Raw genomic sequence first — 26,857 nt, forward strand, 5'->3', positions numbered from 1 at the left:
GTTGAGCTTGAACCCATCACTGCCTTCTATCAGTCAACACGCAGGCTCGCAGCCCAGGAAGGCTTAGGAGGTTGTGGGTCAAGAGCAAGACCGGGGTTAGGAGTCAGGGAGCAGAGGTTCTGGGCTGCCTGACCAGCCGGGGTTGAGTGGATTTAATGCCGTGGGTCCCAATTTCCTGTAGACGAAATGCAAGACGCAGCGTTTTACCTGCCTACCTCACACGGTTATTAAGAAGGAATCAAAGGTCATTGCACACACGCCTGCACACACTCACACTCGTATACAAATACATGCATATACACACACAGGAAAGCACTGAAGAATTACTTTTTCTTTTTTTTCTTTTTTTGCTCCTCCAATCAATGAAGGGGAACTTTCTGGAGGCCCGACAGCAATGGGGCTCAAGCAGAAGGCCAGCCCGCGCGCGGGAGGAGTGGCAGGAGGAGAGATTCGCACTTTGTGGTCGATATAAATGATAACAAGGATCATACATTCAAATGGCAAATACTATTATCGCCTTCACGACTCAAAGGACACCATGACACCATGAGGTCCAATGATGTCCCTTGCCTTAGGCAAGCTGGTGGAAAAGGTGGCTCCCGAGTCTGAGCTGGGCTTTAGGACTCCAAACCCCAGGCCGGTAGCCCCCGCGCTCACACCTGGGAGGAGGAGGAAGTGTCCCAGCACTAGAATCCTGGCACCAGCGCGCAGCGGAGTGCGCGAGTTCTCGCCTGTCCTGAAAACCAGCCAAGGTCAAGGTGGAAATGAAGCTTAAGTTTGAGGTACAGTCGGTCATCTGGGGGCAATCCATACCCTGTTTAACTGACAGAGATCTCAGTCATACATGCGGCCGGTCACGCCGGGGAGAAAGGGAACTGGCGTGGAACCGAACGCATCTTTCCGAGTGGCTCTAAGACAGGGTTTCTCCACCTCAGATCGATTGACCATTGGGCCAGATGGAGCTCGGAGGGGGCGGCTCCGAGCACTGGACGGTGATCAGCAAGACCCCGGCCTCTACCCACCGGATGCCGATAACACACAGCCCTCTACCCCGAGCCATGACAACAAGGAAGCAGCGGCCCATGTAGTCGACTGTCCCCTGGGGTACAAGATGACTCCTGCTTGAGAACCACTGCTCTAAAGACGTCTCACAAAACGAACCCACGGACGGGACGGCGAGTCACTCAGGGTGCGTCTGCATAGCAGTTGGAAAAGGCCCAGCCTCGAATGCAGATTCTATATTAGGAAAAGGTCAATAGCATATTAGACTATTTTTAAAGCAATGTTGAATGTGTATATGTTTCAAATACTAATGTGTTTTTAAAATTGAAAAGACTGTTGCCTTCTTATTAATAGACTCTTTTAGATTTTAATCAATAAGCAGGGCCGTCCACTTACCTTATTACTCTCTTTTTAATTCCGCTTGCTTTATTCCAAATAAGATCCTGAAAATAGAATATCAAGAAATAAAGTAATGCAATATAAAATCAAACACATTAGAATGTAACAGCTGCAGTTTTTCCTTTAAACTTTCTATGTCTGAGAGACTTTGTTATCACCATGGTAGCCCGAGGCCGTTTTTAAAGAAACAAACTTAAAACTTAAAAACAACCTCAACAACAACAGATTTCCAGTTTCTGTACACCTATGACTACCGCGTGTATGTACTGCGTGTAAGCATGTGTGATGGTTAATTTTATGTTTCAACATGACGAGGGTAAGGGAGGCCCAGATTGCGGGTTGACTTTTATTTCTGGGTGTGTCTGTGAGGGTGTTTCCGGAAGAGGTCTGCATTTGAACCTGTGGGCTGAGTGAATCCGACTGTCCTCCCCCCTCCCCACTGTCCTGATCACGTGGGTGGGCGTCGGCTAATCCACCAGGACCAGCGGAACAAAAAGATGGAGGTTGGCTGGACTCAGACTGCCCCTGCCCTCAGCACCCCTGGTTCTCACACTGGAACGTACACCAGCTCAAAGCTCTCTGGCCCTGGGATCACCAGCCAGCAGACGCCAGCCTCCATAATCCCATAGCCAATGTCAAATGATAGATACACAAACATAAATATATGAATATATTTATATAAATATATTCACATAATATATGAGCCATCTCTCTCTCTAGAGATCTGCGTCGACGTCTCTATAGCTCATTGCTTCTGGGAGGCCCTCACTAGTACGATGTGGGTGTCAGTGTTTAGTGGGTTGAATAGTGCCCCCTCAAAACTCATGTCTGCTTTTAACTTCAGAATGTGACGTTACTTGAAAAGAGGGTCTTTGCAGTTTAATGAAGTTAAGGGTCTGAAGGTGAGATCGTCCTGGATTTAGGAGAATCCTAAATCCAATGACTCCTTATAAAAAGAGGAGCGAACGCAGACATGGGGAGAAGCAAAGACAGGAGGGGTTTATCTGGAGGCCCAGGAAGGCGGAGGACTGCCTGCAACCCCCAGAAGCTGGAGAGAGACGTGGGATAAATCCTCCCTCAGAGCCTCCAGAAGGAACCATCCCCTTGGCTCCCTAATTTCAGACTTGGCTTACACTTCCTGAACTGTGAGGGAGCAACTTTCTGTTCTCACAAGCTATCCAGTGTGTGGCAATTTGTTACAGCAGCTCTAGGACGCTAAGACAGTGTGTATGTTCACATGGGCCATTGTCTTAGCCAGGGTCGTTGAGACAATACCACAGACTGGGGGCCTTACAAACAACACATGTTTATTTCCCACAGTTCTGGAGGCTCGTGGTCATAGAAGCCGCTGTCAGCACACTGGGCATCTGGTGAGACTCCCTTGTTTGCCGATGGCTGTCCTCCCGTTGTATCCTCACGTGGCAGAGAGAGATCCTCCCTCTGTGTGTCTTCTTACAAAGGCACTGCTCCCATTCCTGAGGGTCCGGCTGTCATGCTCTAACCCCTTCCCCAAAGCCTCACCTCCTAACACCATCACATCATCATTGGGGATTTCAGGTTCAACGGACAAATCATGAAGAGACATAAGCATACAGTCTATTGCAATTGTATCCCCACCAATCCTTGAGAAATCCACTGATTCCTACGATCCTTGCTCAGGCCTGTGTGGATTTTTACTCTGGCTGACCCAGTGCTGACCAGAGTGTCATGGAATATTCTGCGCAAGAAAGGGATAGAGTATTTTCAAAGCGTTAGGAAACATGGAGATGTCTTCCCACCCCATAGGATGTCTGGTTATTTTTGAAGGCGCTATAGGAAAACAATGTTGGGAAGGTCATCGTCTCTCACTTAGGTCGATGGGTTCAGTAGATTCCATTAACACCGATGACCAGCAAGTAACCTTCAAGTCTTGTCTGATGCATTCTGCTCCAGAAATGCACTAAGTGTTGAGGGAAATCCGGTTTGCTGAGTTACCAGACCTCCAGAAGCTTTGTCCTGGGGGGCCTGGGTGACTCAGTCTATTAAGCTTCTGCCTTTGGCCCGGGTCATGGTCCTGGGGTCCTGGGATCAAGTCCTGCGTCGAGCTCCCTACTCGACAGGGGAGCCTGCTTCTCCCTCTCCCCTGCTGATCCCCCATCTTGTGCTCTCTCTCTGTCAAATAAATGAATGCAAAACTAAAAACAAACAAACAAAAAAACCCAACTTTGTCCCGAGGGAAGATGGATGTGCATTTGAAGTCTTGTAACTGTGGGATAGAAGGAAGAGTGACCCACAAATGTGCCTTGTGTCTAATGCAGAAGACCCAAAAATAAAGAAGGAAGGATTACAAAAACAGCGCAGGACAGCTGGGCCCGGACTTGATGAAGAGACAGCAACGTCCAGCACAAACTCAGGGTCCCTGGGGTCCTCTTTCTGCTTCATCTTCGCTCAAGGCTACTGATGTGAAATCATTAAATTGCGGGTTTCCCATCTACAGAAAAGCATGCTCTGTGGGCTCCTGGCTAGACTTGGCCCATAATGGGTACTCACCTTAGAAGAGCCAAGGGTGTTTGGGGTAGTTTCTGCTGAATGACCCCCAGCCCCCAACACACACACCCATTCCACAAATGAGGAAAGTAAATCCGGAAAAACAATTGTCGGGGAATTGCGCGACTGTCTGCTCAGCCTCCACTTTAAACTGATTGCTTACGAGGCCCAGATGTGCAAGGTATGATGCACCGTCCTCCAGGAATCCCAGGCTGACTTTTCATCAGAAAGAACATTTATGAAAATCCCAGCTGGCTGTCTGCCTTTTGGGGGACTCACTTTGGGTTTAAGAGAATTTGGAGAGAATGTCACAAGTTTTCAATTTATAAAGCAGTACTCTCCCTTTGAAAGTATTTGTGATCTCCAGAAAATGGAATTTAATGTTTCTATGTTTATCTTTTTGACAACTAGATATTTAAACACTAGTTAAAGTAATGAAATCTGAAATTATAACTCACTGCCACATTATAATGTCCAGGAATTGAAAGAAAGTTCTAAAAGGATAAATAAAAAGTAAAATAAATGAAAAGTCTTTTATTGTCTTGTTCCCTATTTCTGTTGAAGAGAACACAGCTTCAAAGCAGAATCACCTTAACTTTTTTGAGGGAAGTCTATTTGTTTTTAAAGCTTAGACTTCAATGGATCTATAGAAAAGCCAGCCAACATTTTAAAACATGACAGCTATGGTACAAACATCGACATACCTTGGGTCAGATTAGATTAAGTTGTATTATCTGACTCTCCTGTCAATAAAAATTCATTGCAAAACGCATGCTACCCAGTGCAATATAAGATCAAGCAATTTTGATGTTGTACTGGTAAAAAAAAAAAAGTTTGCAAATAAGAGGCTCTGGGTATCTCTGAAAAAAGAAATAAAAAATTGTTATTTTTAGGGCAAAGTTTATTTTTGATGAGTACACGTGTCTTGAATATGAAAGGGAAGTCCGTCAAGGAAGCAGACGTGCCCCTGAAATTCACAAGGGGGAAATCTGAGAACATTTCTCTTCTCCTTCCCCTTATTAAAAAAAAAAAAAATTAAAAAAAAATAGCATTTTCTTAACTAGCTTATTTTTGGCACACAAAGAATACTCAGTTTCTTTTCTTTTCATTCTGTTCATTGACAGGACCTCCAGGTAAAAGAAATGTTTTTAATAAAATATATTCCCTCACCCAGTGTGGAGTAGAGGTAGCTGAGCAGGGATAAAGATGTTAGTGCTAGCTCCTCTGAGACATATAAGATGTTCACTTTAATCTATTTGATTGTCCCTGAATTGCTGATTGCTGCTCTTTTCTCTCCAAGGCACAAAAGGGAAGCTTAATATATTTATATATGTACACACGTGGAATATACAGCCTGCCTTGAGTCTGCTCATTTGCTTTCTTTTTTACCTCTCTCTCTTTCTGCCTTTCTCCTCACTGTGAGCTGAAAAATGGAAGCAATTTGCTGGAGCCGTTCCTAAAGTTCTCCTACCAGCATCCTGAGTTTTATAATTGCTGCGATGTTTCACCCACGCCCAGCCGAGATGACTGAAAACTGTGAGTGGCCTGAGCGGGGGTGCTGATATGCTGATGTGCCATGGGCAGTGACCCAGAAACATTTGTGCCCCATTTCTCCTTGTGCACGGACCAGCTTTTCCTGGCCATTGGCCACGCGGGGGTCCGTGGGTTTGGCTACAGGGTCCCCTGTTTCCGCTGAGCCCTGAGGCATGAGCGGTCATGGCTGAAATGGCTCTTCGGTCGCCGAAGTGAGCATCTTGGGTGAGAACCCTCTCCCCCTCTGTATGGAAATCCACATCGCATAGAGATACCTGGTCTCTGTTATAAAAATTAAGCATCCCAATAAACCATCAATTTCAGGATAATAAGTTTATCTGTGGGATCTTTTTTTTTTTTTTTTTTTTGAGTGTTACAGTTAAAGCCCTGTGTTTCTTTGAGCATATCTGAACGGACGGTTACATGGGAATACCATAGCGTTTCTCACGCTCGCCCAGACCCAGGGTTATTCAGCAGCTCTCAGTACATGCCTTTCCCTAAGACAGATTTATTTCCTTCCACCTTCCAGATGGATGATTCTATTTGCTGTTTAATTACAACATTGACAACCTCCCCCAATTGTATTTTACTTCGTGGATCAATCACTGTCCCATTGCCCTGCTATGGCACATAAATATATTTAATCAAAAAAAGATTGGATTACCTCTCCATCATTCGTGGTGTTGATTACACGAAAGCTAGACTCAAAGGCAGCCGAGCAAGGCCATGTGCATTTGTCGGCGGTCTCCAGCTTAAGTTGTTCCCTAAATCTGCTTTCCTGCCTCCTGGCATCTTGTTATGCTTTGTGTTTTCAAGACGGCTCCGGATGCGTTCGTCCACGGTCGTGTGTTGCATGTTCCTGGGTCACATGATACTGACCCGACAATAATTATTTGTGTGTGTGTGTGTGTATAAATACTTTTCTTTCATTCTTTCTTCTTGACAGTAATTACAGCAACATGAAGCTCTAGCCTAACCAGCGCTTTCAAGTCATTTACACTTGTTTGAGTTCAGACAGTTTCATTTATTCATCCAATCCATGACAGGCACCTTGGTGGGATAAAGAAGACAAGGTGAATAAGATACGGCTCCTGCTTCTAGGAGCTCTGAGTCTGAGAGCGGACAAGTAGATGCCAACCTGTGCTGCCGACTTGCTGGGTAGGAAGCTCCTGCGTCTGCTCACGAGGCCCCAGGAGGCTTGAGGGAACACGCAAGGGCCCCGGCCCTGTGCGCCCTTGTACAGCGTCTTCCCTCCCGTGCTGATCGGCAGACTGGATGCTCAGGGCTCAGGTGTTGGGGAAACCCTGATACAACAGACCTAACACACGTCGGGACACCTGGGTGGCTCAGTCAGTTGGGCATCAGCCTTTGGCTCAGATCATGATCTCAGAGTCCTGGGATCGAGCCCAACATTGGTGTCCCTGCTCAGCCAGGAGCCTGCTTTTCCCTCTGCCTGCCATTCTCCCTGCTTGAGTTCTCTCTTTCTGACAAATAAATAAATAAGATCTTTAACAAAACAAAACAAAACAAAACACCAGACCGAACACAATGAGGACGTTTATTTCTGCTTGCAAATGTGGGGGCCTCCATGGAAGGGTCCAAGGTGTGGACATCTCCCAGGAGATGGGAAGAACAGCTCACACGTGCAAACAGCTGGCAGGAGACACCCAGGCATTACTGTACTTGAAACCATGCTCAGATGTGGAATATAGGGTTAAAAATACCAGTAAGAGATTTAAGAGACTATGCAAACATATATACACATATTCTTATAACATGAATGGGATAAAAGCGATCTGATTTTAAAAGAATATTTTATGTGTTTCTTCTACGATTTATGTAACATTATATAGCATGATCCTCCACACATAAAGCTACGTATCATGTATCATGTACGGCACGTGTTATTTCATTTACGAAGCTTCACTCTTTAAATCGATTTAAACTAGGTTTTATTCCCACTAGGTTTCTACCATCGTCTTTTCTATTAGTCTGTCTTCAATTTCATTTTACAGATGAACTTCAGCTTTGGGGTGCACATTCATCCCCACCCTTGCCTGTCTCAGTCTCAAGTTAATAAAGCAGAGAACGTGGCAGAACAAAGCCACGAGGTTCCGTGGCCACATGTGATTCACACGTGTGTCACACAACTGTTTGTGACAGTTGGATACCAGAGAATGTACGCGGGCTTGAGGTGAAACAAACAGGATTCCAGGCTGGCTCTGTCCATGTCCCGGCTGTGTGGTCTGAGGTGGGGCACTAAGCAAACTGGTTTTCAGTGCCTTCATCTACGGATATAGTCTCCCCCTCAAGAGACTCTGTGGGGATTAAACTGGATGTTAGAGATAAAATGCATGCGGTAGGTCATAGCCGTAGACATGCTTACCTGATTCACACGTGCAAACCTGGCAGGAGACACCAGGCATTCCTACAAATGCTGCTGATAACTACAGGTAGATAACATCTCAAGGCTGGTAGGGCTTATTACTCAATTTTTCTCCAGAGAGGTTACATTTCCCAAGAGTCATGTACCTGGTGTTTCCACATGCCTGTCAATCCTGGGTAGTGTTATGTTTGTCGAGGGATGAGGTTGAAAAGTTACATGTATTGAACGGTTGGATTTTTCAATTCTCTTGATTATTAGTAGGTTGAGCATTGCAACAAAATAAAACTGAGTTATGGTCATTTGAATGTTTTTACAACTTACCATTTTGGTTTTCCTCATTATTCTATTACGGTATTCATCTCTTTCTTAAAGATGACTTTTCAATAACACTTGTATACCTTAAAAGCATTAAACCTTTCTCTTTTACATTGCAAAGATACTTTCCATTTGTTATTATTTGTATTCATAGCTTATAGTAAGCTTTGTTTTTCCCTCACAGAAGTTTTTATTTTTTATAAAGTCAAATATGTTGGACTTTTCTTCTTGGCTCCTTTTCCCTAAAATTACAAGACCTCCCTCACCACAAGATTTTATGAGATTTTTCTGGTGTTTTGTTGTCAAAACCTCTGGTTACTTTCAGGCTCTGCTTTCCCTGCCTTGTTTGACTTCCGGAATGTTCCACGCTGACCAACCCATCTTCTTTTTAATCCCAGATGTTGTGTATCTCTTAGAAATTTCTGGCCCTTCAATGGACCTATACTCTGTGTTGAGAGTGCTGCAGATTTTCTTTCTTTCTTATTTTTCTGTGCCTTCTGTCACGGCCATGGGATTTGAAGAAAGACTTGGGCCTTACCCTGGGCTTAGTTTGCCATCTGATAAACAGAGGGCAATGATCCTTAAATAACAGATATTCAAAAATCCTGGTTGAGGAGGAAAATGGACACATGTGGGAGTTGTGGATTTTACAAGCGCTCCAAAGGAATTAAATAAATTCATTTCTTTCCGTTTGTAGCTTTGGAACGGCTTAATGAAGCCTTACAAATCTGGACTCTTCTTTAAAAATAAAACAAACTTAATAAATACTTAGAAGATGAAGGCAATATTACAGGTTTTCAGTTGGGAAATATAAACTTTAATTTAGTACTTAAAATAATAGTTGGTCTTCTACGAAGTAGGCTCGTTCTCTGTCTACTCCAGCCCCTACCGAAAGTCGTTAACCGCCCACCAAAATGCTTCTGTCATGTGCTTTCAATATTAACTGGCTTAACCACTCTGCAGCTCGTAGCCAGAGGGTTTATAGACCAGGCTGAGCGGTGTCTGCTGCTGCTCTCCTTGTGGATCCAATGGTGTCACACACCGCTTCACCCTTCAGGGGCCTCCTTCTGCTCTTAGCCTAAGTACAATCCCTGGACTTGGCCTGCGGGAGCCCCTGGGAGGTGGTTCCTGCCTCTGTCTTCTAGCTTTCAAAGCGCCCCACATGCAAGCCTTCGTTCCGTGCTTCTGACTCCTTCTGCCTCCAAACCTTCAAGCATGGGGTCCTCCCCCTGCCATGCTTTCTCCCCAGTGTGGAGCTTCATCTCCATGACACCACCTGGACACTGTCCTTCATGTCTCGTGGGCCTTTCCCAGGGAAGGCTCTTCCGGGCGGCCTGACCAGGTGCCCCCGGGGCCAGGCTGGACAGCTCCTCCTGGGGCGGCCTGACCAGGTGCCCCCGGGGCCAGGCTGGACAGCTCCTCCTGGGGCAGCCTGACCAGGTGCCCCCGGGGCCAGGCTGGACAGCTCCTCCTGGGGCGGCCTGACCAGGTGCTCCCCGGGCCAGGCTGGACAGCTCCTCCCTCACCACCATCATTGTCCCTTCTGCCTCCACAGCAATGACCAAGAACATGCTCCCCGGCAGCCGAAAACATTCCATTCTCTGTTTTCAGCCTCCCCCAAACCATGTCCGGCAGGTCATGGACACGCATTAAATATTGTTCGGATGAGTGAGAGTAACTTAGGGTTTGGGGAGCTGTTGTAAGTTCCCTTGTGTGCCTGGCATTGAAGAGAGTGGGGGCTGAGCTACCAAACGGACGCTGGCCAGCCCGGCCTCCTGTCTGGGTCAGTGGTCAGGAAGTCCTCTTGTCCCCATATACAAAGCGCTCCTCTTGCTCCCCAGACCGGCCCTGGAATGTTCCATGGGTCCCGACACATGAAAATAAAAGCAAACAAGGTGAGGTTGGTGTTTCCCCCCAAAATCTGTGCCCTTGTTTTCTCCATCTTAACATCTTCATTTCAGTACGTTTAAAGTGTTTAAAACACTCAAAACACTTGCTTTTTCACTTAACTTCTTCTTTAGAAAACCTTCAAACTTACAGACGGCCCGTCTGGGTGACCGTCCTGTCCGCCCCATGATGTTGCAACACGGCCTGTCCTCTCTCTCTCCGTGTAAATGTGAACAGTTCACAAGGGAAGCCGGAGAAAGATCTCCAAACTGTCATGAGTGCTTCGTCTTCTATAGGCAGTTGGCTCATAATGTGAGTTAATTCTGCAAAGAAGAGATTTTTTTTTTAAAGATTTTATTTATTTATTTGAGAGAGGGAGGGAGGGTGTGAGAGAGAGCGAGAGAGCATGAGCAGGGGGAGAGGGAGCAGCAGACCCCCCACTGAGCCGGGAGCCCAACCCAGGGCTCCATCCCAGGACCCTGGGATCATGGCCTGAGCCGTAGGCAGATGCTTCACCACCCGCGACACCCAGGAGCCCCAAAGGAGCGGTCTTCACGCATTTTCTTCCCCATGGTCACCTGTTGTCCACCCCTCAGTGTGAGGCATCTTGTGAGATTTCCTACCTCATTCTCCTTCTCCGTCTCTTTCAGAAATAGGCCGGTGCAGCCATTGCAATGGTGGTTCAGGGGTGGGCTCGAATCTATGCAGACCTGCGCACACGCCGTTCTGTTTTAGGTACTTGCGGGCCAGTAGACGCTGTGTTGGTGGCTCTTCGTCACCCCTGGCAGGAGTCTCACCACGGAAAATAAGCAAATGCTATTAATCACGGCTTGGCTCATCCCTTCTGGAGAGCCAGTGAGGAGGCCTTTATCACGGCACCCTGAAGGAGGCAGGGAAGGCCTGACCTGCCCTCTGCAGGCTGTCGCCCCCATCCCGTCTTCCCAGCAAGCCAGGCGAGGGTGCCCTGCTTTCCTGGGCCGCAGGTACGCTATTCCAGTAAGTCCGCATCTTACGGTGTCTCTCAACTTCTGGTAACCTGGGAACCCAAATGCTTCCTGGAGCCTGTGTCTGTAAAACCCAAAGAATCATAATTGACCTGATTCTTATTAAAAATGAGCAAACAAACCTGGGGGAAGTTTCAGAAGATCTTAGAGCAAGGTGGCCTGGGTCCTAGGTCCGTTTCTGGCATTTCCCGGTGCACGTGGAGCGAGTGACTTAACCTCTATGTGCCTCAGTTTCCTCATCGGTAAAAGCAGCAGAACATTACTTGTCTTTTTGGACTTTGTGAGGATTAAATATTGTACACAGGTATTTATATACATGTACCTTGTACATCTGCAGATACGACTACACGTAGGTGCGTTAGAACAGTGTCTAGCACAGAGTGATCAGTAAACATTAATTAACATTATTCTTTGTCTATTGAAATAATTTGAGACTTACAGAGAAGTCGCCGGGACAGTACAGAGATCGCCTGTGCGTCTGTCAACTTTCTCCTGCGAACACCTCCCATAACCATAGCAACGTTTCTGGAACTGGGAAGTAAATGCTGCTATTAACGGCTCGGCAGACCTTCTGGTAGTTTCCCTGCTCGGGCTCTTCTGTGCTGCAGAGTGGCACCTGCTGGCACGTCTGCTCCAGTGTGGTACACACCCGCGCCGAGGGAGGAGGGTGCCTGGCTGCCTTCACCCAGACAGAGCATGAGGCTTGGGATAAAGGACTGTGAGGAAGCGCAGAGGACATCTCCTGTGCACGGAACGGGGGCCTGCAAACAGATATCCACGGAGACTTAGGTGTTAGTGTACTGAGCTCTGATCAGAGATGGGGTTGGAAGATGCTGGCGCCTGGAAACCTTGGGGAGCTGCTCCATCCTTCAGACAAGGCCACGGAAGAGTGCTTTGTGGCCACACTTGCCAGCAACCCTGTCGTGGTTCTGTCAGCTGGGAGTGAAGGAGACACGTTCCCCGGGAAGGCGTGTCCGGGGAGTTGTCTCCCCACAAGGGGGTGTGTTGGCCTTCCCTGTGTCCCGTGGCTACGCAAACCTACTTGCTAAGTGAGCCCTTTGATTCCTCGGGCACAACCGAGAGAAGTCAAGTGCCCACGGAAATCTGTAACAAATGTTTTATAAAATCCACATATGACGACATGGGACAATGATGTGCGTGTTTTGGGCAATAGAGTATGTAACATACATTATTGAGGAGAAAAACACAATTATCTTTGCATCGATTTTTGTTCATAATTTGTTATCAGCATAACCTAAACCCATTATGCTCTACTTGAACTTTCTAGTTCCTTGAAAATCAACCAAGACGGCACAGGCTCGGACAATGGCCCTGGGATTCACTATTCCAATGGCTTGCTGGTTTCCATAGACTTTTCCCCCTGCAATTAGGTAAGTAAAAAACCCTCCCATTTAAATGCTGGTGGACAGATTCATACATATTAGCTTCTGGACATCACGATAATTAAAACACCATCTGTGCGTTTGTACGATTTACACACAGAAAAGCCTGGAATTATCTGATCTTCTAACTAACAAAAAGAGTGGGTTAGATGCACTGATGTCAAAACCAAACATCAATGTTGAAAATGAACAAAATATTTTGGTCAAATATGAGCTGCCCTGTGTCCAGTTCCCTCTGAACTCACACCCACCCCAGGCTTTCAAGGTGGAGGAAAGGGATCTACTTCCAGTTTGGATACCTTTAACCTCGAGGTTCTTCAACAGAAGAATAAAAATACCAAGAGAAAGTCTTCCAGCGTCATCGTGCAGGCCTGAGGTCTCTTGCCAATGCCGGATAGGAAGGTTCACTGTGTTTTTCAGCAGGCAAAGTTTTCAGCACAAAATCAACCAGAGGATGATTTTCATTCTTTTGGCTACATGCACACAAAGACGCTTATACACGCACACATGTGTGCATGTGGTACACACATTCGAGCACACAGGCGACCAATGTGAGGACGGAAGAGATAAAACCAATAAAAAGACCAATGAGGACTGAAGAGATAAAACAAGAATCACCTAGCTTCAGTACACTCTCAGGTACGAGATTTCTGGCTCAATTCTCCAGCTCTGGAAGGGCTAGAATGCCTGCAGAAGATTCCAAGACTCTCCCACGAGCTCGAGAACTTTGATTCCTTCTCTACCTCCAAGCCTCTCATCGCTTCCAGGACCCCTGCTCTCACTAATCACAACAAGGACCCCTTTCTGTCCCGCGGGCCACCTTCCTCTCACAAGCTCCCCAATTAAAAGTGAAAAATCAGACTTCGGCCGTGGAAGTTTCCAGCTTCTAATAGAAGATAAACTGCAACGAAAGGGGCTTTTGTTCATTTCTCTTTTCTCTGGGAAAGCTACCTTTAAGGTTGCAAGAATATAGCGTGCAATTATTCTAAAAGAACATGCTTTGAGATTTTTAATTCATTTTCATCTTCCTTGTATTATGAAAGCTATACTTCTTCTTAAGGCTTTCAGACAACCAGCTTAATTTTCATATTGATTCATTCGGGGACAAAACAAAACTTTGTATAAACTGAATGGAAAATGACTCTTTTGTGGTGAAGAATCTGTGCTTGCATTTAATTATAATGCATGGAAGTGTTCCTTCCTAATTAAACATTTAAATGAAGAGGGAGTATAAATAGAAATTTTAAAAAGCGAGTGAGCACGGCGCAGCTCACCCATCCCAAGATGAAGGTCCTCATCGGAGCTTGTTTTTTCCCATACTCAAAGCTGATGTGACTGTCCGGGGTTTTAAAAAAAGTGTGCCTGCACATTTTAGGGGGGAATTTTTCAGTGCATCTGATAAGGACTACATTAGCAATATTCTTCTCTTACACAGTCTTATCAGGGAGGAGCCTCAAAGTGCTTTATTATCTAATTATGCCTCACAACATGCTGCAATTTTATTAATACATAAAGTGAAACCCAGTACGGTTGAGTGTCTGCCTTTATGGTTTAAGACGGGGAAAGGGATGAGACTATAAATCTGAGTTGGCAAAGAGAACACAGTTCAGCCCCTGGACCTCCCAGCTGCCTCCCTGGTCAGGGGTCACACGTTTCCACTTATTAGGAAATTTGGATGCAACGTGAAAGTCTGCTTGTGTACAGATGCTCATTTTTCACAGCTATTAAAATGAAAGGTGACGGCCTTCTCGTATTGAGTCATTTTGTAGATCACACACTACGAGACTTTACTCCTCTCTCTCATTGTATTCTTTTATTTTTTTTATTTCCAGCCACACCTTCTTGAGCCAGAGAGTGATTCTCCGCCTCTGGTTATCAGAGGACACCCACATCTTTTTATTCTCCAGCAGAGTCCCTCGGTGTGTGGAGAGCTGAGAGCTGGTGCGGCCCCAGTGTGCTGTCCCGCGCGCACCCTCCGTCTGCGGGGGAATCTAGTGCGGTCCCATCATGCGGCAGCTGCTGAACGGGATGTCACTCAAGGAAGCCAAAAGCCCTCCCCAGAAGCACTTAGGGGACGCGGGAGAATATGTGATTTACCAAACAAAGGACTGTTGTTCATCACGACTCACACTGTCCATGCCTAAGAGTGCGGCAGAAAATCAGCAACAGATTGGAAATGTTGTGGAAATATCATCTGCAGAAACAGACCCAGAACCGAGAGAACACGATAAAGTCCAGAAAACTTGCATGTGCGTATGAGAATCGAGTGTAGGTAACAGTTAGCCTCTATTGTTTAATAAAATCTTAGACACTTATGATAATAAGCTTTTCTTATTGCCCATGAATCTGTGGGCCAACCTTGTGGAAGTCTGGCTGGCGTGTAAGCCGGTTCAAAATGGCCGGGGCTGAGGACCGTGGGCTCTTCTCTACATGGTCTCTGGAGCTCTGACGGCCTGATCCAAGTGTGGAGAGAGACAGAGAGAACTTGACATGGAGAAGGCCTTTCTAAGAAAGACACAAATGCTAAGATTTGCACTGAAGGAGATAAACAGATACTTAGAAAGTGAAACAGGGATAGACTCACTGTTAGGCACCATCAGTGGGACTGTAAATTAAAACAGACTTTTCATCTATAAATCATATAGATACAGGAATATTACTTTATTAATTACTGCAATCTTATATGAATTAAATTTTATTTTTGTATTAACCTTGTGTTTGTTTGCTTAGCCATTACATTATCCCCACATGCTACTTTACAGGTGGCAAAGCGAAAGTAAATTAAGCTTTTTTTTGAAATGGTGACTGTAAGTTGTATCTGTGAGTTATGTGCCTGCTCTTAGAGATTTTCAATGTCTTATAAAATGTGCTCGAACTTTTCAGCCACACTGTTTCACCTGTAAAATTAAAACAACAACAAAAAAATCTTGTTATTCTTCTCCTCTGAAAGTTGAAGGCAAATTAATTTGCCCAAATCCATGAAATCTGATAATCTTCTGAACTAGGTGGTTGTTTATGAGTTGTGGTTGTTCCTGTATTGATCCAGACATAGATGGATAAAAATTCATGCATTCCTCTATTAATGTCTTTCTTTTTTTTCGAGGGCCGTGTTTCAGACACAGTATCTGGTAATTATCAATTGCTCAGTAACTTTTTTTTTTTTTAAAGATTTTATTTATTTATTTGACAGAGAGAAATTACAAGTACACTGAGAGGCAGGCAGAGAGAGAGAGAAGGAAGCAGGCTCCCTGCTGAGCAGAGAGCCCGATGCGGGACTCAATCCCAGGACCCTGAGATCATGACCTGAGCCGAAGGCAGCGGCTTAACCCACTGAGCCACCCAGGCGCCCCGCTCAGTAACTTTTGATAGATGGTTGTTTTATTAATTGATCACCTCATTCACTCCTGACTGGCAGGCTAGGTTTCATAACCCCACCTTTTATAGGACACGACTGAAACTCAGGAGCCGAACACCTGCGGGAGGTCACCCGCCTAGGAAAGGGTGGACGTCACGGGACTTCACGTGGAGGGGCCGTCTCTGTGGTTTCTGTCTGCAGCCAAGGCCAAACCAAATTCAAACCCTCAGGTCGCACCTCGTTTCCACGCGCTCCTTGTGGTAGACACAGGAATCAGAACTTTCAAACCAACAAATCACACATTTGTAATAAAACTAGATGTAATAAAATGCACTCTCTTCTCAAAAGTCAGTGATGAACTTGAAGGTTTTTACAGTCATCATGAATTTAGGTGACAAGTCCAGGAGGCACGTTCAAATGCTGAAATGAAAGGAATCTTCCTCTGAGAGTCAAGTACACCTTTCCCTAGGCTTTCTTGAAGCAACCTATTAAAATGAAAAAAAAAAAAAAAAAAAAGGCAGAAATAAAGTGATTTCCCCATTATTTAGACATGTTTGAATGATTATTTGAACTGTCGTGAAAAACCTGACCTCACAAATCGTACATCAGGTTCTTCTCTGACCCACTAATCAGAAAGCATAATCCTTGCACGCGTGAGAGTTTAGCCGGAAGACACTACAATGTTTACTGCTTCTTTGCTGATTTTCTTGTACGCCTGAGGATGGTTCTCCAGGTCAGCCTTCTGGGTTGGGTGGTTCCATCCTCGTCCCCACCAAACAGGTGTCAGGAACCTTTGACCGTGAGAGAGGTCTCAAGGTAGTGCAACCTTTTTTCTGCCTAGAAATCATTCCAGGGCTTTCTCTGGGAGCACTCCAAGTCAATCAATGACAGCGCACGAGCCTTTTTCCCCCTCTTTTTCTTTTCTTTGCATTGAGATGTCCCTGTTTACTCTGGAGAGATCATCGGAAGAAACACTGAGGGAGGTTATCCGCTGAGTCAGGTTCATTAGAATGATTTTTAAAACAGCGATTTCACTTTGCTTCTTTGTTTAAGTGGAAACGTGATTACTCAAAGGCTCAGTTGTGCGGCCGTCCCAAATAATATAGTTATTTATTTTCTGAAACTCAGTGTCGTGGGACATCGAAGTAGTTTATAATCACCCAAATAAATATCCTTTTGGAGACTGCCGGGCTAGGGGGGCTGAAATGTTTGCATGAGGAGGAAGGGGCTTATTCATCCGTAAACCTGTTTCTAGGTCCTGAAACATCTGAACGTTTGCACAAGCAACCGCTGAAGGAATGTCAAGGACGAAGGCGGGTTTCAGGAGCGGAAACCTGTCCCGGCCTGCAGGGCCCGGCATGCGGGCGGATCTGGTTCAAGCACCCTCTCCCCTTTGCAAGGCAACGCTCTCGGGCCTTTGTGGGGAGGGAAGAACCCGGCCCGGCTTCCCGGCAACCGTCGTCACCGACTGACCAGCGGACGCCCCGGCGCCGCGGCGGCACCGAGTGTCTCCCTGCCGGGTCCGCCCGAGTCTCCGCCGCGCGCAGAGCTCGAACCGGCCGCCGCATGAGAAAGCGCTCGCCGGGCCGGGGTCGCCCGCACGTCGCCCGCACGTCGCCCGCACGCGGATTTCCACCTGCCCGCGGGGGCAGCCGGCAAGCCCGGGCGCAGTTGGAAGGGAGGACGGCAGCCTCGACGGCCGCGGCCTGGCGCGGACCAGGAGCCCCAGACGGCGCAGAGCGAGCAGGCCTTGCCGTCCCGCCCCGCGTGCCCAGGCACGGGGTGTTCAGCAAACCCAGGACTTCCGAAGGGTCGGGCCCCGCGGCCGCCGAGGGCGCTCGGATTCCACCCTGGGGCTGTGCCGCCAGGTCTGCTCCGGTTTCAAGGGCTGGGGGTCTGCGCTTCGGCAGACCTGCTTCGGGGGAGGAGTTGCTTTTAGAAAGGACCTGGAACTGCTCAGCCCAGCTGCATTGGTGTGTGTGGGTGTGTGCGCGCGTGTGTGTGCGCGCGTGTGTGTGTCGCGCATGCACGCGGATGTGGGGACGTGGCCCACCCTATTGCACTTACCTCCAGAGCCAAGCGTTGCATTCCGAGCAGATTTCCAAGAATTCCCCCTCCCACCCGCCCCCACCCCTTAAGCCGGCTCCCAGGGCTTGGCTCCAAGCCCACAAGGGTTTCCAAAAGCCTGGTTGCTGGGCGGACTGCGTTCTCATCCCATCCACTGCCCCTTCTGCCGCCCTCCAACCTAAGCAACAGCACTGGGATGTCGAAGAAAAAAATAAAGGAAGAAGGCATTTCCATCCTGGCTAAAGGAAAAGCGCACATCCACCTTGTCCCGCACTGGAAAGGAAGTTAAAAAATTAACTGAAATGCTCAAAAAGTCAGGTGTTTCTCAGCCAGAAAATAAGCTCTGGTCTTTGGCAAAATTCTCATTTAATCATATTTGCTTCTGGTAGTTCACAAATGGTAATTCTGGTTTTTTGTTTTTGTTTTTTACTGTACACAGTGACCAGCATAATAGAACAGTTTTATGTTTCTATATGGGACATCTGCTCCATTCATAAGAAAAAATATATTAAGAGAATGGTCACAACCTTTTGGGTAACTTCCTGTTCTCTAAGTCTCTTGAAAATAAGAAGTGATATTTAATAAAGATATCGAAAATTGTGGCATTTTAACAATATTCATTATTTACTTGACTCAGAATCCTGGCCCAGATGGAGAACATTTCTTGGGTCTGAATATAAGACAGTGTACTAACTAAGCTCTTAGGAATATTATCTCTTTGATTCTTCCATCAACTCTGTGAGGTAGGTTTGATTATTGTCCAATTTTATCAAAAAATATGAAGCCTAAGGTGTTTTTTCTTTTTAATTCTTTAATGTTTAATTCTTTAATTCTTTAATGTTTTTTGGTGCTTTTATTCCTGAAAACTGTTGCTAGATCATAAAGTGCATATGGTTTTCCCTTTAATAGGTCACAGCTTCACACCCTTCAAGTCATGTAGAAAGACGTCCATTTCTCCACATTCTGTGTTTTTTAATTTTATTTTTCATTGTTTTTAAATTTAATTCCAGTTAGTTGACATAAAGTGTTACATTCGTTTCAGTTGTGTAATATACTGATCTGAGCCTTCCGTCCGTCACCGGGTGCTCATCGGGCAGGTGCCCTCCGTGTCCCCAACCCCACTCCCCCTTCCTCCCACCTACCTCCCTCTGGTGACCATCGCGTGTGCTCTATAGTTAAGAGTCTGTCTCTTGGTTTGCCTCCTTCTCCTTTTTCCCCCACTCCGTGACAAACACGCCATGATGTTAGTGCTCCTTGTGAACACAGCGTGCCCTGGCACGGGCTCAGGGACAGCCTCGGGCACAGCACAGGCTGGAACCAACACTTGCATTTCTTCCTTCAGCAGGAAGCCCCCCGTGTTTTCCTCTCTTGAGGCAAAGTGGTCTGACTCAGGGTGGGCAGGTCAGATTTCTTGGGTGTCTCTTCTATGGCTGCATTTTTTTATCCATACTCTGCTTACCTGTATCTACTACCCTTACTTCTCTCTCAAGACACACAGACTGGGCAATCTGGTCTCACGAAACAAGCAAGACTAAAGAGTTATACATACATGAGATCGAACCCTGGTTCAACCCCCTCATAGTTGTAGGTATGATCTCAAGTAGACCTTTCTAATCTGCTTGAGTCTCTGGGTCATCATCTAGTAAGTGAGGTTAAGTTATTATGAGGCCTCAACAGATCATGCTTGCAAACTTTGAGGACTCAAATTATTTAAACTCTTTCAATTTCTGTTTCCTCAAATAATACATGAGGTTAAACTATTAATTATAGGGTTTACCTGGATTAGGTAGCATATATAAATTGTGAAAACCCAATTAGATAATAGATACAAATGGTCTTATACAATTCCTTGCATACAGGTGGTACTCAATAAATACTAGTTATTACTCCCTTACATACCCTGTTCCATATCACTACTGCTGTTACTTGTTTTGTCAGAAAAAAAAATTGTCAAAAATTTGGAACAGAGCATTGGGCAGACTTTCCGTCGAGCACTGGACATCGGGCAGTACAGTGCTGTTCAGTAGAACCTTCTGTGGGAATGTTCTGCACCTGCCCTTTCCACATGTGGTTAGTGGCCATGGGATTGAGCAGTGTGGGTCTAGCCAGATTCCCGGGGACTGATTTTATAAGAGTATAGGATTTTAATTACCTTTCTGTTGACTAGGCTGTTTTACTCTTTAGGGTAGAAGTTAAGTTGCAGAAAATTGGCAATGGAAATTATTTTTTTCCATAGAAAAGCATATGAATTTTATCCAGTACACATAACTGATACCTATCCTACTGAAAAGACAACCCCAAACACTGCATTGTGTCGTCCCATTGGATATTAGTCGGCTTAACATCTGTCTATAAATTCATTTCAGCTCTACTGACTGATTGCCAATGTCTACTCTTTAAATTCATTTGTGAGCTGATTTTAACATCTGGCCGGTGCCCACTGATATAAATAAGTTAAATAAAATCTTTACCTGTATTCATTTTAAGTTTACATAAAAATGATGATACCTTGAACAATCAAGTTGCCTCTCCCACTTATGTCCTAACAATGCTTTTATTCCAGCTCAGCTGACTGAGGAAATGAGACATTTTTTCAGTGTAACCCATGTCCATGGCTGCTTCTCTTACCAAACCTATTTCTCACTTGGGGGAAGGTGTGATAGGAAGCTACTTGATGGTGTTATTGCAGCGTTGGGGAATAGTACTGGGAAACAGTACAGAAAACAGACAAATTCTAAGCTTGGAACATGCATTAGCCATTTCTCCTCTCGCTCTAGAAATCTCCCTTTGCAGATTAGAGATTGTGAGGCTTTAACTACACTGTCGCTGCTCATTTTGTTGGTTTATATTTCTTTGTTCTATGAATGGAACAACGTGAGTCTTGAGTTTGTTCGTGATATCCAGCGAGAACCTGGGAGCCTCACCGGATGGTACGGTGTGACCCACAGAAGCACAGGGAACGGGGGGCCCTGGTGAGAGGAGAAAATGCTGATGGCAGAGCTCAGTTGATTTTCCTTTGGCTTCCTGTTTCTAAGCAAGTTGGACACACAAATATAAATACAGTTGCTTCTTAAGAAAATTGCTTGAGAATTAGAAACAGAAATATTGCACTGATCTAGAAAAAAACCTGAAATTCTAGAAAAAATCGAATTAGGCCTTAAGAGTTCCAAAAGTGGGGCGCTCGGGTAGATCAGTTGGTTAAGCATCTGCCTTCAGCTCAGGTCATGATCTCGGGGTCCTGATGTCGAGCCCCACTCCTGGGTCCTTGTCCAGTGGGGGTCCTGCTTCTCCCTCTCTCTCTGCCTGTTGCTCCCCCTGCTAATGCTCAATCTCTTTCACTTTTAGCTGTCTCTCAAATAAATAAATAAAATCTTAATAAAGTAAAACAAAACAAAGCAGGGGCGCCTGGGTGCCTCAGAGGGTTAAAGCCTCTGCTTTCAGCTCAGGTCATGATCCCAGGGTCCTGGGATCGAGCCCCACATCGGGCTCTCTGCTCCACAGGGAGCCTGCTTCCCTTTCTCTCTCTGCCTGCCTCTCTGCCTACTTGTGATCTCTGGCTGCCAAACAAATAAAATCTTAAAAAAAAAAAAACCAAAACAAAACAAAAGTGGAATGCTAGTGTGAGAAAAGGCAAGGGCTTTAAAACAACTGACACAGCACGTGTCCAAACCATGTTCTGTGTAGCTGACAAGGTGTCGTGAACCATAACCTTTATTGCCTGGAATGGTTTTGGGGACCGGAAATAATAACCTGATGTGCGCTTTCCAACAGTGCTTAAGGCGGAAATCGATCTGGCTTTATGTTTACCACGTAACCACTGATACTCCTTAACATGGTGCCAAAGTCTGTGACTAGTGACAGGTGAATTCCAGGTAAGTTAAAATCAGCTACATGAAACTCACAACGGAATTTTCCATCACCTGTTGCTATGACGGACGTAATGCCTGACTCCAGCAGAGATCACGGAAGCAGAGATTCCCGAGTATGTTACAAGGAAGGAGGAGAGGAAAAGAAGAGGCATCTTGACAAAATAGATCCTGACCTAATTATGGAAACGGTGACGATTCTAGTACTATGGGGAAGGAAGAAGTGTTCACCAGAGAAGGTTGGGTGGAAAAATAGAACACAATTTTTATGGATACAGTGACCACTAAAGATATAAAACTAATATAATTCTATGGATTAAAAGTCACCAGGAAACATAAAAGTCTTCTTTCTTTTAACTTAAACTTTTTTTCTCTTATCATCCTTTAAACTTCATTTAACGACACTTTATTTATCTTTGAAAATGAAGTGGAAGAAGACAAAAAGCAGGAGAGAAAGGATGAAAAGGAGACACTAAAAGAATCAGGAGAGACAGAGGGACAGGCAGAAAGCTTCCACTAGAAACAAAAGTCGGAGTCAGCAGAGCTGGCTCTCCTTCGAAGGCAGAGCAGGGAGGGCCCAGGGCGCGAGGTCTGGGACCAGGGGTGGCCCATCCCGTTCCCTTCCCCACTCACTTAACACGTCTGCCTGCCTGACCACGACGGGTCGGACAGACGTTCTGGGGTTGGTTTCCTCTTCCTACCAGCCGTGACGCAAAATTCTTTTAGCATCATGCAGGGAAAGAGAGTTTCTGCTCCTTAGGTAACCTCTGTCTTAGGAAATTAGGTTGCCCGAGCAGATGCCTGAAGAGATGGGCTCTGCTCACAGGCCAAGTCGCCAAAGGCACTGGAGAACAGGGAGAGGCTGAGGGCAAGAGCTGAGACTCCTTCCCACTGAAGAAGTTTCCATAAACTTGACTCCATTGGCAGTCGGAGAGCCAAGATTTCCCTTGTAACCTTCCCAAACACAATCAGAAAAAGGCGTTAGACAAACATAAGCCAACGGGGAGACACTTACTGCATTTTTGATGAAGGAGACAAGAGCCAGAGGAGAGTACTCGCCGAAGATTGTGGTGCTGGCGGGCGCTGCTGGTTCCAAGCGGACAGATACACATGTGCAGCTCCCTCCAGAATGCTCGGAAGGGACTGTAGATTATGAATAGGACAGTTTATAAAGCAATACTTGCGGTGCTTCAATACAACTCTCTTACTACCGATTAGGATTCCGGCTTGGCAGAGCCAGTAATTTTTTTTAACGCTTCCTCACGGCCGTAGTCAAAACTCTCATCTATGTAGTCCTTGCAGTTTGCATGACGGTGTTTTGCAATTTGTAGATGTTCAATTGGGGACCCATGGCTTTGCAGTCAGGAAAAGTTCAGCCTAGGCTCCGCCCCCTATCCGTTTATGACCTTGGGTGAGTTCCTTTCTCTCTCTAATGGTCACCAGTACATGGGACATTTAGTGTGGATCTAGGGAGATGACACAGCAGGTGTCCACCATGCAGCAGGACTATCACAGGATTTATCTTGTGAGGGCATTTTGACAGTGGGGTGTTTATGTAGAATGTTTGCTTAACATTTTGTAGTCCCGTTTGAATGGTCATGTATCAGACACATGGATCTAGAGCCTGGTATTAACAAATAGAGTGAAAGAGAGTACACCTAGACACTCTCAGAAGAAGTAAGAATTCATATTTTGCCTATATAGGAATAAAGAAAATATATTCAACAAGGAAATTGGGAGCCCACACTTAAGGAATTGGGCTGAGAAATTAACATGAGTTATCTCATTTAATCCCCATACCAATATTGGGAGAAAAAGTACTACCATCATCTCATTTTGCCAGGAAATGAATTAATGAGACAAAGTGTCCAAAGTTAATGAAGGGTTCTGGAATTATGACTTCTACTGTCTGAGTGTAGTTGCCAAGACTGAACAAGAAATAGATTCTGGAATTGTACAGGAAAGAGATCTTACATGTCTACATTAAGCATACACAACCCTAAACTTAAAAATGGAGAAATGATGTTGTTCTAGAAGAATGCACCTATGGGGCCCACTGATAGTAGGTTAGAGCATATAAGAAGAGGACTCTTTGGTACAAAGAAGGGGGTTGGCAAGAGGCAGGGAAAGAGGATGAGTCAACATTGGAAACAAAAGGCAGTGACCAAGAGGCCAACTTGGCAGTGAGTCTCCAGCAATGCAGTAGGATACCAGGTTCCACAATTTGATCAAGGTGCTACTTTCTCTGCCCAGGTCTAGGGAAACACCAAAGCAGCGCTGGCCCCCGAGGAGGGAAGCATTACTGCTCGTAGGCATGAAAAGCCTCCAGACTCTGGAGACAGAGAATGCATGCCTTGTGGAGGAGCCACCCTGGCAAGAGGACCCGTCTTCTCTTGAGGAAGGTGGGGTGAGAATGCAGGGAGGGAGCTGGAGCAGAGCTAGTCGGACGCCACTCCCTTCCCTTCGTCCAGTCCACCTGTGCTCCCTATTGGCCGAGTCCAACTGGAAACAAGGAGTCTGCTGAAATAACGCACACAGATCAGCCAGATGGGACAAAGGGAAGATATCCATGGACAATTCGTGGAGAGATTCACTAGGATGTCGAAGAGTTGGGTTCTTATTCTATAGGTGATTCAAAGACAGTAAAAGGTTTGGGAGAGATGGCTCATCGGCACAGTACCCCAGTGGGCACATCCAGCTAGCCCGGTTTCTGGCTACCCAGCCAGCGTCCCTTGCTCTGATGCAGTGAACTGTGACTATGAAAATGATGGAATTAAGATGCACAAAGCTGGAGGCCGTGTGTCCTTAGGAAGTTAATGCTAGTGCAGTGATGACAGCCTGAACAGGGGTAGTGTTGGATGTGAGGGAAAGAAGGAGCCTCACCCATAGTTTGGAGCTGGGATCTGGATGTTGAGGGGGAGAAGTCAAGGATGGGTCTAGGTCTATTGCTCAAACGTAAGAGTTGATACTGTACCAGCAAATGAGACAGAGAATACAGGCTTGGGGGAAGGTTAGTGATGAATATGATCAATTTAGTAAATTTAAATTTGTAAAGTATGATTATAAGAGTCATATAAATTTAAAGTCATTTTGATCTTAATCAACATTAAGACTGATGATGCCACTTCAAGACCATTCATGATCTGGTCTTAATCTTTGCCATTACTGTCTAAAATCATAGACTTTGAAGAATATTTTAGGCATCATAAACTTTTTTGTCCCATTTTTCCCCCCTTCTCAACCCGTATTCCATATTTTTTGCTTGAAGAGTAGATCAAATTGGATGGCAAAGGTTTGACTACAGATAATCTTAACTAAATCACAAGATAATATATATTTAAGTTGACTTTACAAATAAACTTAAAAATTAATAGTCTGACACTCCTGAATTTTTCTCCTTTTTGGAGCTGTTATTACGAGTGGCCTTAGGCAAGCTACTTCTTACTCAGCTCCAATAATACATAGCCAATTGCAGTGTTATAAACGAGTTTTCACAAAACACTCCCCTATAGGCAAAATAGAAATAATAATATTTTGCAAAATTGAGGTCATAGGTATTAATTATTTCAGGTTCTAAGCAGGGATGCAGCAGACATTTTGTTTCTGGGACAGGATGTTTGCTGTGATGCTTTGTTCTCCCATGTAATTAGAGATCACTTAAAAAGTATATTTAAAATATGACTTTATGTTTAAATCTTCTAAATAACATGTTCAAAGGATAATAATTTAATTATGGAAACATGATTTTCTTTATTACCTTATTCTCTCCTATAAATACTGGAGTCTGAGGGCCTGAGATGCGTACATGGAGATAACTCTTCAACATTCATTCCTGCGTTGCTGCTCTACTCATCATTTGTGGTTCTGCCAGTTAATAAAATAAGATTTCTTTTGCAAGGCATCTATAGTCTTTACAAAGAGTTTATTTCTTTCTCGGCAACTAGGTTGGTCATTTCAGTGCTGCCACAGTAGTTGCATCTATTAAATAACCCAGTACTTAGAGTTACGATGACTTTCCAGTCATGGGTATTTAAGACACATATTAGCTGACTCACTCCATGTTACTTAAAAAATAAATAAATAAATAAAATTTAAAATCTTTGCTAATCAGTACAATTTGTCCAGAATCAATTTCTTAACAGTGATTTTCTTTTCTTTTCTTTTCTTTTCTTTTTTTTTTAACTATACAAAAGTGAGTGCTTAAACAAACAAACAAAACCCAGATAAATGGAAGGACCTTCTTGCTTTAAATTCAGCCATTATTGCCATGACTTTGGGACCCGGTGTTTGTTCAGTGTTTGTGGGGTCACCGTCCCCTTCTTCTGGGATTGCCTTTTTGATACCGGTGCTGCTGTGGTGGTACCTGAGGACTTAGAAAAAAGCTCTGAGATGTGTTGACTCTCTAACTTTTGGCAAGAAATCCTTTAATTGGATGTTTACCCCAATTACCCCAAATAGAACTTAACATATTCTTGCTAGTTTTAGGGGCTTTAAGCCCTTCCTAGGGCCTGGCAAAATCCTTCCAAAAGCTCTTGCTTCCTGGCCTATCTCATCTTGTCACTCAGTAACATGATGTGGAGAGACAACATAGATCACAGCATCTCATGATCCTCCGAGACAGACTTTGCTCCTAATCAGTGAGATTTTTTGTGGTCGCTCTGCTAATAGCCACCCTCCAGTCTTTTCTGCAGGTAGTTGAGGAGTAGGACTTTTGCCCAATTACTTTAGAATATGGCCACCAGAAAAGAAGAGAAGAGAAAAGGCTTTAAAGCCTTGAGTTATTCACATACAATCCAGATTTATTATTTTTTTTCCTGGCAAACTAGAAGACGGTAATTTCCTTATCACCATGAGTCAAATACCACAGCCTCGTCATTGAAGGCATTTTCCCGGCCAGCTTGTTTGCCTGAAAAAATATAGCTATTTTCCTCTTGTGACGCTGCGTTTTGTAATGACAAATGATGTGGAACATAAGGAGTTCAAGCTTCTAGAGAATCCGACCTCTCGTACGAGAGAATGAACTACAAAGGTATAATCAAAACTTTGAATCTACCGTTAAAGAATTCTACCAGGAATAAAAAAGAAAGAAAGAAAGAAAGAAAGAAAGAAAGAAA

This window comes from Mustela nivalis (genome assembly GCF_964662115.1).
Source record: "Mustela nivalis genome assembly, chromosome: 15".
Lineage (NCBI taxonomy): Eukaryota > Metazoa > Chordata > Mammalia > Carnivora > Mustelidae > Mustela > Mustela nivalis.